General features: G+C 41.2%; 1 protein-coding gene across 6 annotated transcripts in view; it reads left to right on the forward strand.

Annotated features, from left to right (window-relative positions):
- ANKS1B (ankyrin repeat and sterile alpha motif domain containing 1B) overlaps positions 1 to 12541 on the forward strand; it is a 753186-nt gene that overhangs the window by 213190 nt on the left and 527455 nt on the right. The window lies entirely within an intron of this gene.

Genomic DNA, 12541 nt, shown 5'->3' on the forward strand with positions numbered 1-12541 from the left:
GTTGTGCATACAATCTCTCTCTTTTGCGTATACATCATAAAAGTCTTTGTTCTGCTTTATTTCAAGTTAAGACCAGCTTTCCATTTAAAGCTTGACCATTCTAAGTGCTCTAAAATCTTCAGTTACTTTGGTTGCCTTGAAATTTGGTGTACTTTACTGGGGTTCAGCATAGAGTCAGTGATCCAAATTTGGGGCCATTTGGCCAAGGGGTCCTGAGATACAGCCCCCTGGAAAAATGTTTCTTAAAGTTAATCTATTCTGGCAATGCTTTTTTTTTTCTCATAGATAGGAATCAAATTAGGGTGACTAGACAGCAAATGTGAAAAATCGGGACAGGGGTGGGAGGCAATAGGAGGCTATATAAGGGGGGAAAAAAACAAATCAGGACTGTCCCTATAAAATTGGGACATCTGGTCACCCTAAACCAAATAATCATACCCGAGTCTCCAGCACTTGAAGATTACCCTAACAGAGTGCATGGTACTCACCAGCCCTTTGATGGAAATCAAATTAAAACATTATTTGAAAAAAGAGTTTGCTCCTCCAGTGAGATACACTCCAAGCAGTTTTAAGGCTCATGCGACACTGAGCATGTGTGGACAAAGTTGCTAACAGAGTTTTTAGTATTCCAAATTTCACACCATCTGGATAGCTCAAGGAGCTAAGCAGTAGTCCTTTGGATTTGACCCAGCCAGTGTCAGTTCAAGTCCTACTTTGCACAAAAATCTGGAAAAGTTTTGGGGGGGCTTATTGATAAAATTTGTTAGCATGTGATTTAAAATAATAGTGTGTGGGGAATGTAATCAAAGTTTTTACAAAATTAGACATGAATGCTTGGAGGGGTATTTAGAGAGTGCAGGAGTGGGTGAGAGGGGCTGTGGGCTGCATCAAGGGGAGAGAGGGTTTATGGGGATTGGGACAAATGAGTGGTAGGGGTGCTAACACACATACACACACACACACTGGGAAGGGTACATGGGGGTGAGTGGCAGGCGGATTGGGGAGCACTTGTCAGCCCACATTTTCCCCTTCTCTGCCAAGAACTGGGAGCCTAAGTCCCTCTCCCTATCTTCATGTGTGTGCAAGGATCTGGTGGCCTCTGCCCCTCTATGAGAGTCTGACACCCCCACTTCCCTGCCCTCCCTACTGTGAGCCAAGTTCTGGAGGTGGCTTGCCTGTCTGGTGTGGGTCTGACCCTTCCCATATCCCCTCATGTGAGCTGGGATCTGAGGTTCCTTGTCCTCTAATTGTGTCTGAGCCCATCTCCCATTCTCTCACCCACACATGTGAGCCAGTTTCTGGGGAAACTCTCTCTCTTTGGGTAGAGAGATTAGAACAGGCATGCTTTACACTTATCAGACACCATTCCTAGCAAAGGGATGGGGAGATCGGAAGAGCCACTGACATGAATGGAATGACATGAAGGTTTCTCAGAACTATTGTTTTGGGCTGTATTAATCTCCACTGGGTATTCTTAACTGAGAACATCTCATTGAGATGAGTGGGCTGCTTCACACCTCTCTGGACCTGCTATACTGATGATGGATGTGTAGAGACCCTCCCCTTCCTTCTCCCTCTAATTTGGATACAGTATCATAGCTGAGCGCCAGTTGTGCATTAGCTAAAGTTGAGAAGCCCTTCCTGTTCAAAGGACAAGTGTTTTAAGTATTCTATGTGCTTACATGGATTGTTTTGAAATTTGCTGTGTCTCATGTGAGGGGAGTGTAGGATTATCCAAATGTAGGGTCATTGGAGCAAGATTCACAAGATACAACTCTCAGGAAAAAAATAACATTTCATTAACTTCACGGATTCTGCAACTTTTGACATTTGAAACCCACCCAGGGCAGAAATCCAAGAATGAACCGTAAACACTTGGGAAATATCTGTCTCTTCCAAGGTGTTTGGTCTTGTTGGAGGGGTATTTGGGGGGGGGAGGTTGGAGAAATGTAATTTGAGTAAAGAAGAATATTCAGAAGTTACTGAAACTATTTTTGAAAATAAAATAAATTACACATGTGAATGCTCACGGGGAGGGGAGGGGTGATTGGGGTGGAAGAGTAGGTGGGAATAGGTGGAGGGGAATATGGGTCTGCAGCAAAGGATAGGGATACTATGGGGAAGGGGATAAATGGGAAGAGGGTTGAGGACCTCAGGTAAAGGCAAGGTGGTAGGGATTGGGTGAATGGGAGGGCAAAGGATAAGAGGGGGTGGAGAATGTGAGGAGCAACAGAGGAGGTTGGGAGGGGGCTGTCAGCCCTGAATTCTCCCCTTTTGTGTGTTTCCTGGGATCTGAGGGAGCCCTATCCTTCTACAGGGGTTTGAACCCCTCTCTAAGCCCCTCCATGTAAGCTGGGATGGGAGGGATTGAAGGTAATGCAGATTTAAACATCTGAAATTCAGAAAATAGTTAAGTCACATTTTAGCCCTGTGTGAGGTGGCAGGGGTGAGCCCAGTTTGGAGGAGGGAGGAGTAGACTACGTGGACCTGAGACATGGATGGGGAATCCTGGCTGAAGCAGAGGCAGGAGTCCCATCTTGGGGTGGGTAGTGGGAGTGAGGAGTCCAGCTCAGTGTACAGCTTGGGCAACATAACCAAGGTAGTGTAAGTAGTAGTATAGGACAGGAGACAGCAAGATGGAACTTATTACATATAATTATAAAAATGTAGGCCTGGGAGAGACTTCAAGAGGTCATCGAGTCCAGTGCTTTGGGCTGAGGCAGCGCCAAGTAAAACTAGACCATCTCTGACAGGTGTTTGTCCAATGTGTTCTTAAAAACTTCCAGTCATGGGTTTCTACACCGTCCCTTGGAAGTTTATTCCAGAACTTAACTACCCTTATAGTTAGAAAGTTTTTCCTAATGTCTAATGTAAATCACCTTCGCTGTGGCTTAAGCCCATTGCTTCTTGTTCTCCCTTCAACAGTACTACCACTTAGCCACTCATTCCCCATTCTGTAGTTGTGCATTTGATCTTTTCCTTCCTAAGTGAAGTATTTTGCACTTGTCTTTATTTAATACTATCTTGTTGATTTCAGACAAATTCTCCAATTTGTCAAGGTTGTATTGAATTGTAATCCTGTCCTTCAAAGTGCTTGCAACCCTTCCCAGATTGGAGTCATCTGCAAGTTTTATAAACGTACTCTTCACTTCACTCCATTATCCAAGTCAATAACGAAAATATTGAATAGTACCAGGTACAAGACTAACACTTGCAAAAACTCCACTAGGCTCACCCTCCCAGATTAACAGTGAAACATTGATAATTACTGTTTGGTTATGCTCTTTCCACTAATTTTGCACCCATTTTATAGTCATTTAATCTAGATCACATTTCCCTAGTTTGCTTTTCTCAGGTGGGACTATGTCTAAAGCTTTAAAAAAATCAAGATGTATCACTTCTACTACTTTCCCCCCATCCACTAGGCCAGTAATCCTGGTAAAGAGGAAAATTAGGTTGGTTTGTCATGATTTGTTCTTGGCAAATGTATGCTGGCTATTCTTTATAACCCTCTTATCCTCTGCATGTTTTCAAATTGATTGTTTGATAATTTATTGCGGTATCTTTACAGGCATATAAATTAGGCTGACTGATCTATAATTCCCCAGTAGATGTTAATAACTTCTACAGTGCCTTAATAGGATGGGAAGGGGAGTAGGGGCTCTACATATTGTAGGGATTGATGGGGTGGGGGTTGGAGATGGAGAGAGACTCACCAGTCTTCTCTTATATGCTTAAAGTTATTGTAAACACTATATAATAAACCTGTCAAGTTTGGATATATTGACCCTGGATGAGATTTCTCTCATATTAGCAATTACACATTGCAAACATTTTAAAGCATGACCATTATTCCTATTCCATTATAATAAAAGGTACCACGAAGGAAGGAGTACTTAGGAATCACATAGCAATTGTGTGGCAGTGGAAAGACCACAGGACTGAGAATATTCCCAGTTCTGCCACTGGCTTGTTGAGTGACCTGAGACAAGTCACTTCACCTATCTGTGCCTCAGATTCCCATCTATAGAATGGGGATAATAATGGAAAGCTCTTTGAGATCTACTTATGAAAAGCACTATATAAAAGCTAGGTCTTTTGATTATTACCTAGTCACAGTAGCATATCAACTGCAAACCTAGGTGAGAACTATAACTGTCTAAATAAACATTAACTCCTACTAAGGAAGATTTTTCTTAGTTTAAAAAAACTAGGAATTTAAATGACAAAAATCTTCATTAATGCAGAATTAAGGTTGCCCAGTCATAGCTCATAGCCTTCCAGAACATCAAGTTCAGCAAAACTCAAACTTTGCAAAACCAGGAACTGTAGAGTTACGGTGCATGCCTATGTATCCTTAACGCTGCCCTCTTTGAGCAATGCCCCAAAATACCCATTCAACACACACACGCATTCTGCCTTTTCACTGTAAAGAAAAGGAGCTACTTGCAGTTTCCTTATACTTAAAGCCTACTCTCATAGAATCATAGAAGATTAGAGTTGGAAGAGACCTCAAGAGGTCATCTAGTCCAACCCCCTCCTCAAAGCAGGACTAACGCCAACTAAATCATCCCTGCCAGGGCTTTGTCAAGCTCCGCCTTAAAAACCTCTAAGAATGGAGATTCCACCACCTTCATAGGTAACCCATTCCAGTGCTTCACCACCCTCTTAGTGAAATAGTTTTTCCTAATATCCAACCTAGGTCTCCCCCACTGCAACTTGAGACCATTGTTTCTTGTTCTGTCATCTGCCACCACTGAGGACAGCCTAGATCCATCCTCTTTGGACCCCCCTTCAGGTAGTTGAAGGCTACTATCAAATCCCCACCTTCTCTTCTGCAGACTAAATAAGCCTAATTCCCTCAGCTTCTCCTTGTAAATCATGTGCCCCAGCCCCCTAATAATTTTTGTTGCCCTCCGCTGGATTCTTTCCAATTTGTCCACATCCTTTCTGTAGTGGAGGGCCCAAAACTGGACGCAATACTCCAGATGTGGCCTCACCAGTGTCGAATAGAGGGGAATAATCACTTCCCTCAATGTGCTGGCAATGCTCCTACTAATGCAGCCCAGTGCACCGTTAACCTTCTTGGCAACAAAGGCACACTGTTGGCTCTCATCCAGCTTCTCATCCACTGTAATCCACAGGTCCTCTTCTGCAGAACTGCTGCTTAGCCAGTTGGTCCCCAGCCTATAGTAGTGCATGGGATTCTTCCATCCTAAGTGCAGGACTCTGCACTTGTCCTTGTTGAACCTCATCTGATTTCTTTTGGCCCAATCCTACAATTTGTCTAGATCACTCTAGACCCTATCCCTACCCTTCTGTTTATCTATCTCTCTCCCCAGCTTAGTGTCATCCGTGAACTTGCTGAGGGTGCAATTCATCCCATCATCCATATCATTAATGAAGATGTTGAACAAAACTGACACCAAGACAGACCTCTAGCTGGTTGGCTGCCAACTAGACATCGAGCCATTGATCACTACCGGTTGAGCCCGACGATCTAGCCAGCTTTCTATCAACCTTATAGTCCATTCATCCAATCCATACTTTTTTAACTTGCTGGCAAGAACACTGTGGGAGACCGTATCAAAAGCTTTGCTAACATCAAGATATATCATGTCCATCGCTTTCCCCATATCCACAGAGCCAGTTATTTCCTCACAGAAGGCAATCAGGTTGGTCAGGCATGACTTACCCTTGGTGAATCCATGTTGACTGTTCCTGATCACCTTCCTCTCCTTGCTTCAAAATGGAGTCCTTGAGGACCTGCTCCATGATTTTACTTTCCTGACAGAATACCATACTATACCAAGTGTGAAGTGGTTATTAAATTTCACACGTGGTATTCTGTTAGGAGAGTAGCCTAAGTATTTTAGTGCAAGCCTGTGCAAACTTAATTCAGTCTCTTTGTATGGATGCATTATGATATGGTCTTTAACTACATGATAACATACTATTTTTTTACACAGGACCCCTGCCTCATCAGTACATGGGATGCACCTGTTCTGGGAATGAATCAGGGTTATAAAATGAAGGAGGCTGTCTGTAGGACCCCGATTCATTCGTTGCTGAAATTGGAAGGTTTGTAGTGAATGAGGCAGGGGACTGCAGAAAGAAAAAATATGGTGTCATGATTAATGTGGTTGAATGTTGCCCTGGGGAACTGGATTCTATCCCTGCCTCTGACAGAGTTTCTATGTGATGCTTAGCAAATTGCTTAAACCAGGTTTTTCAGAGCGGGTCACTAATTGTTTATTCTGCATTTTCTGTGTACCCAACTTGAGGATTTGGGGCCTGATTTGCAGAATTGCTGAGCACTCCACAGCTGCTCCTGAAGTTAATGGGAACTGTGCTTTGAAGATATAAAGGGCGATATAAAGCTCAGTAGTCTGAAAAATCAGGTACTAGATGTCTCAATTGGGTAGCCAGAATTAGTGAACACTTTTGACTTTAATGCTGTACTTCCCTATCTGAAAAGTTGTTATAATAATAATACCCTCTCATCTCACAGAGGAGTTGAGAAGATAAATTCAGGAATGTTTGTGAAGCACTTGGTTACTATAGTGATGAGTGCCATTAAAAAGTCCATAAGGAAATTCAGAGTCTGCAGACAGAATTATTAATAGTGTGGAGTAAATAAACATGGCCCACCTATGGAACAGTGAGGATTAAAAATATTCTGTAGGCAGGGGTGGCCCTAGACTAGCTGCCAGCAACTGGTGCCCTAGGCGAACCATGCAGTCGGCACCCCCAAACCCCAAGGGCAGATCTAGACTGGGGTTTTTGGTAAACTGGGAAACGTTTTGCCCCATTTTTCTTTTTAATGTTTTTAAGTGTTTTTTTTTTTAAACAGAGGCTTAATTATTTGGTTTGTCCATCCGTCCGTCTGTCTAACCAATGTTTCTGAGATCAGATAAAATAGAGACACAACATTTTCAGAATAGATTTGTACATGACAGCTAGATGATATTTCAGTCCAGTTTCAAATAAAAATGCATTAAAACGTTAATTACAATTTTTATTATTACAAATCCAAAATCAACCATTACGCTATCCTGCTTTGACTGTCATTACTACCACTTCCAATATAGAAAGAAATAAGAAAACTCTTCAATGAACTTTAACCTGTATTTACAAAACACTCTGAATAAAAAACACTCTGTGCTCTTAAAACATGACTTTTCTTGCTTTAAGTTTTGAAAATTCAGTCACTAGTTCTTTTAGATCCAGTTTTCCAGCTATTTCATGCTCTGTTGACATTGTGGCAAGCCCAACAAGTCTCTCTTGCACCATTGTTGAACGCAGATATGTTTTTATCAATTTTAACTTTGAGAAGCTATGTTCCCTACTAGCTACAGAAACTGGCAAAGGTAAAAGAATGCTTAGAGCTATAAAAATGTTTGGAAAACTGTCTGAGAGTTTATTTTCACAAACAAACTTCAGTACTTCTTCTGGAGTGGAATGTTTCTTAAGTCATCTTGAAAAAGCCTGAAGCTCACTACACAAATCTGTAGCATCAATGTATTTTGAATTTTCATGAGTCAATACCAACTCCTATTTTATACAAAATTCTCTTATCTGTTTTCTTTTGCAAGTTGTGGATATCAGATAGAAAGCCAAATACTGACTCTAGCTGCTGCATTTGTTGAAATCTTTCGTCAACCGAGTAAATAGCAGTATCAAGGACTGCGAAGTAGAAATTCACTTTGAACCTTTGTTTTGGGTTCTGAATGTGTGTGTCTCGTCCTTCATATGAAAACTGCTGTTTCTTTTGCCGAATGTGAACTGGCTCTGGTTCAAATTCTGTCATAAAGTCTATTTCTTCAGCAAGCACGAAAGAATCTATCAGTGTTCTTTCGAATCCTTCATCACTTCTGAATTCCTCTAGAATATTTTTAGTTTGCTGCAGTTTTTGAATAGCAGAATGTATGTTTAAGTTCTTTTCCTGAAGCTGCTTACTAGTGAGGTTAATCTCGAAAAGGCTATTATACCACAAAATGGGTGAAGTCATATATTTGAACTTGGAAAGGCCATTTGCAAGAGCTTCTGCATCTGAACGTGCCATATTGCCAGATGATCCTGTAATGGTAGTATCATCATAAATTTCAATTAGGGCATCATAAATGTTTCCAAGTTCATAGCGAAGAGGCTTCAAAGCATCAATGCGATTCTCCCATCTTGTCTGACTAAGTGGTTTCACAGTTAGAGAATTCACATGGCAAATCCGAATCTCCCAAGGGTGTGTTGAGCCTGAGAAAAACACATACACATGTTGCACCAGGTCAAAGAAACTGCTTACCTCCAAGCAGCATCTAGAAGCATCATTGACAACCAAATTCAGAGAATGCGCACTGCAAGGAATGAAAAAGGCCCTAGGATTGATTTCCATCATTCTCCTTTGCACACCATTCTCTTTACCCTTCGTATTACTTCCATTATCACAGCCTTGGCCACGTAAGTTTTCAACAGATAATGACATTGTTTCAAGCTCTTGTAGAATAGTTTCAGTGATAAATGCTCCAGTCGTCTTCTTCAGTGGTATGAAACCCCAAAAATGTTCCTTTATGAGCACTTCAACATTATCTTCATCTGCAGACTTTTTTCCATATCCACAAAACGAATGATCGCCATTTGTTCAACATGACTCACATCTGGTGTACAAAAACAATAAGGAGTCTGGTGGCACCTTAAAGACTAAGATTTATTTGGGTATAAGCTTTCATGGGTAAAAAAACCTCACTTCAGATGCAAGTGAGGTTTTTTACCCACAAAAGCTTATGCCCAAATAAATCTGTTAGTCTTTAAGGTGCCACCAGACTCCTTGTTGTTTTTGTGGATAGAGACTAACACAGTTACCTCCTGATACTTGATCTGGTGTACAGTCCAGTATTATTGAAAAGTATTTTGCAGAATGGGCAGCTTCTACAATTTTCTTTTTAATGGCATTTGCTAGGATTTGAATCAGTTCATTCTGCATATTTTTTTCTAAGTAATGAACCTGTGTTTTATTATCTGTTATTTTACATAGATGCTCCTTCATGACTGGATCAAACAAAGCTAGATATTCAACAAATTTTAAAAAGTTTCCATTATCTGGAGTGTATAATTTTTCATTTCTACCTCAGCCGTGGAATGCTAAATTTCGCCCATCAAGAACTCTCACTAAAGAAATCAGATGCTCTAATATTTGTTCCCAATATTCTTCTTTTTTCTTGATATCACGTAAATGTTCTTCAATCATAATTCAAGTTCTTTCCAATTTTGAAAACATTCCAAATGTTCTGTTCTTCTTTCATGTGAAGAGAGAATTGAAGGTATGTTTTTCCAGTCCTTCGAACCATTTTCAATAAATGATGTACCAACTCCTTGATTTCTAAACAACTTGCAGCAAAGGCAAAACACAGAGTCCTTTGACACTGAATATTGTAACCAGTTTCAATTAATTTCTTCCCCATTAATGAGTTTCCTCTTGTAATGCTGAGCAGAGAATTTTCTTTTATTTCCATCCTTAGGGAAGGGAAATTCATGAACTTGTTCGGGTCCATGTTCCACAAGAATTTGCTGCACACTGTCATCACATCTGGGCCATGAAGCTGGGTCCCCATACTGTAACTTGTTTGTAACTTCCTCATCCTTTCTTCCTTCTACTTCATTTACTTCAATTTTTGCATGTGTCTCTGAAGGTGAATAAATTTTCTCCACTTCCATATCAGTCTGATGCTGTGAGCTGCCTTAATCTAGAAGTACATTTCCATCATCTTGAGTTTCCAAACTGCTTTTTTGTGGATGTGAGCTACCCTCATCTCAAAAGTAATATACTTTCATCTTGATGTTCCAAACTGCTTCCATGCGGATGTGAGCTAACCTCCTCTCCAAGTAAAATTCCTTCATCTGGATGCTGTGAACTGCTTCCATCTTTATTTGGATTAAAGAGAAGCTATTTCAGGAAGGATCCCTGCTGTTTTGCTTGGTCCTTTTCCTTCTTAGCCTTTCGTTTATGAAACTCAGCTCCTGAGTTTTCCTCTTTCCGCCATGTGGCATTTGAATATTGTTATGTACCGTGTGCCCGACTGCAAGCATTATAGCGTTAAGGATGGTTGACACACCACATGGCTGACGATTTAAAACCACATTGCAGTCATCCCAACACGTCTTTTCACTGCTTAAAGGTTCAATGATTAATAACATACACTCACTTGCCTGTTAAAACAGTTACAGTGTTTACATGGAAACAAAATGACCTTTTTCGATGTTATAACCTGACACTGGTTGTTTGGAAAGAAATCCTGTTCCTCATGGTTACCCGCTTGGAATGTGACATCATCACTTTCTTAGCCTATTAAGCGTTAACGCTGTTACTTTTCTTTTATGGACCTTATTTATTACATGTGAACCAGTTATAACAAAGAAAAGTTCATAATTATACAGACCGATAATAACGCTAAAGTTTAACACTTAAAGATGCTCACATTTTGGATTTATAATGCTGAAAGATGTTATTCTTCTTTGGCACCAAGAAACACAATTTTTCACAGTATTCACTCAATTCTTAACCATCTACTTGCGAGGTGTGTTAAAATGATCGTTTGACATGTATCAACTCACGATATCTCTGCTCTACATGGATTTCTGGCTATGCAACCTTGATGTATATTTGAGTTAGGTGTCACTAGCATTGCAGCTCTTGCTGCTGGTGGATGTATTTCATTGTGGCTGAGTTATTGCTTATCAAAATTGCGGAGTGGGTCATCTTGACCCTATGTCACAAATTGAAAAAATTCACTAAAATTATTTATTTTTCCAGTAAATAAAAGAGTTGACATATTAATAAATTCTCAGAAATGTAGAGAAATGAATTATAATTCATAATCCTTCCGTACATACACAGGTATTGAAATAATGACATCTTTGTTATTTTATTTGTTTTTTTCATCTTTTTCATTTTTTTCATTTTTTTTCATTTGATTTTTTTCCCTTGAATTTGGCGCCCCATTTAACTTGGCACCCTAGGCAACCACCTAGTTCGCCTATATGGACGGGCTGCTCCTGTCTGTAGTTGCTCATTAAGTGAGTACCACCCATTCTGTGCACTCAATAAAGAAGGGATCCAGCGGAAAAAATAGTATGTGATCATGTAACTAAAGATTATGTCATAATGGCATATGCACAAAAGGGGCAAATTAAGGGTGCAGAGGCAACCTTAATTATAGCATTTCCTAACTTCTGAGTGTTTGACTTTGTGCCTTTAAAGCTCTTTTAATGTAGGTTATTCTTCTAGTGATTGCACATGTGCATTCCACAGTGCATGCACAGTTAGTGACCCCCTCTGAAAAAACCTGATTTAAGCAACTTGCCTAGTATCACATAGAAACTCTATGACAGAATCAGGGATAGAATCCCATGCATGGTCACCAGAAACTTTTTCCCTCAGTGGTACCTGAATCTGTAGGGATTTTAAGCCTCATACAAAGAAAGATTGTGAAGCCAGGCTAAGATTTATACTCCTTGGAAGCAGCCTTGAGATCTCGATCTGAGCCAGGTTGGTCAGACTGGGTACCAAGTGCCTTGGCGTCGATAAAGAGTGTGCCTCCTACAATACCTCAATCCCAACACTGCTCACCATCCCCAATGTCTAAGAAGAAGTATAAGAAACAGATTGCCAAAAGGGGAAGATCCCTGGCACCAAAATCTGCTAGACATGGGGATGAGAGTAGAGTGCGGTCTAAGTCTAAGCACTCCTGCTTTGTTACTACAGAAGACTGCACTGTTGACTCTGGTGCCTAGGCAGGTTCGGTTGACTCCAGAGTGAGAAGGAGCTCTGTCCATATTTGAGGCACTGCATCATACTGACACTGTCTTGATACTCACCATGCTGAAGACATTTGCACTGGTAGGAACCTCCCGACTGTTGGTGCCAGTATCACTGGCAGTACAAGAGTCAACACTATCGATACCAGGGGAGAACCAGCAGGATTGCTACAACACTCAGTACTGTGCCAGCCTCATGCATCCCTGACAGGTCGGCCTTCAGTACTGTCACAGTGGAAAACCTTGATGCTCACTTCTTTGTAGGCTTCTCCACCTCTGCTCCGCTTGCTGCTGGAACTGCACCTCTGTAGTCAGTGGAAGAAGATTTGTCATCTTCGAATAAAAAATTGGGTCCTACATTTCACATTCTTGGAGTCACTCTCACTCCTCCTCCTCCAGACGTTTCCACCCTTCTATGGATCCGGTCATAGGAGTACCATTGAGTAGTAGGCTAAGAGGTCCCTGGGGGCTTACACCCATCCAGTGGCCTTTTTGAAATCTGTGGGGTTTTCCCCGTTTCCAGATAATTTTCCAGGCACTCCTATTTGGTGATCACAGAAAGGCATGTGGCAGCACTCATTCCTGACTCCAGTATTGAACCCGGTATTGGACTACAACAGCTAGCTCAAAGGGCCCTGCAGATCAAGAGAGAGAGGAAGAGCATTTGCAGACAGTACTCTGGCCTCCTCTTCCTCCTCCCCTGATGAGGCAATCTCGGGGGAGGAGAACATAT

Source organism: Mauremys reevesii, linkage group 1 (assembly GCF_016161935.1).
Source record: "Mauremys reevesii isolate NIE-2019 linkage group 1, ASM1616193v1, whole genome shotgun sequence".
NCBI classification, from domain to species: Eukaryota; Metazoa; Chordata; order Testudines; family Geoemydidae; genus Mauremys; species Mauremys reevesii.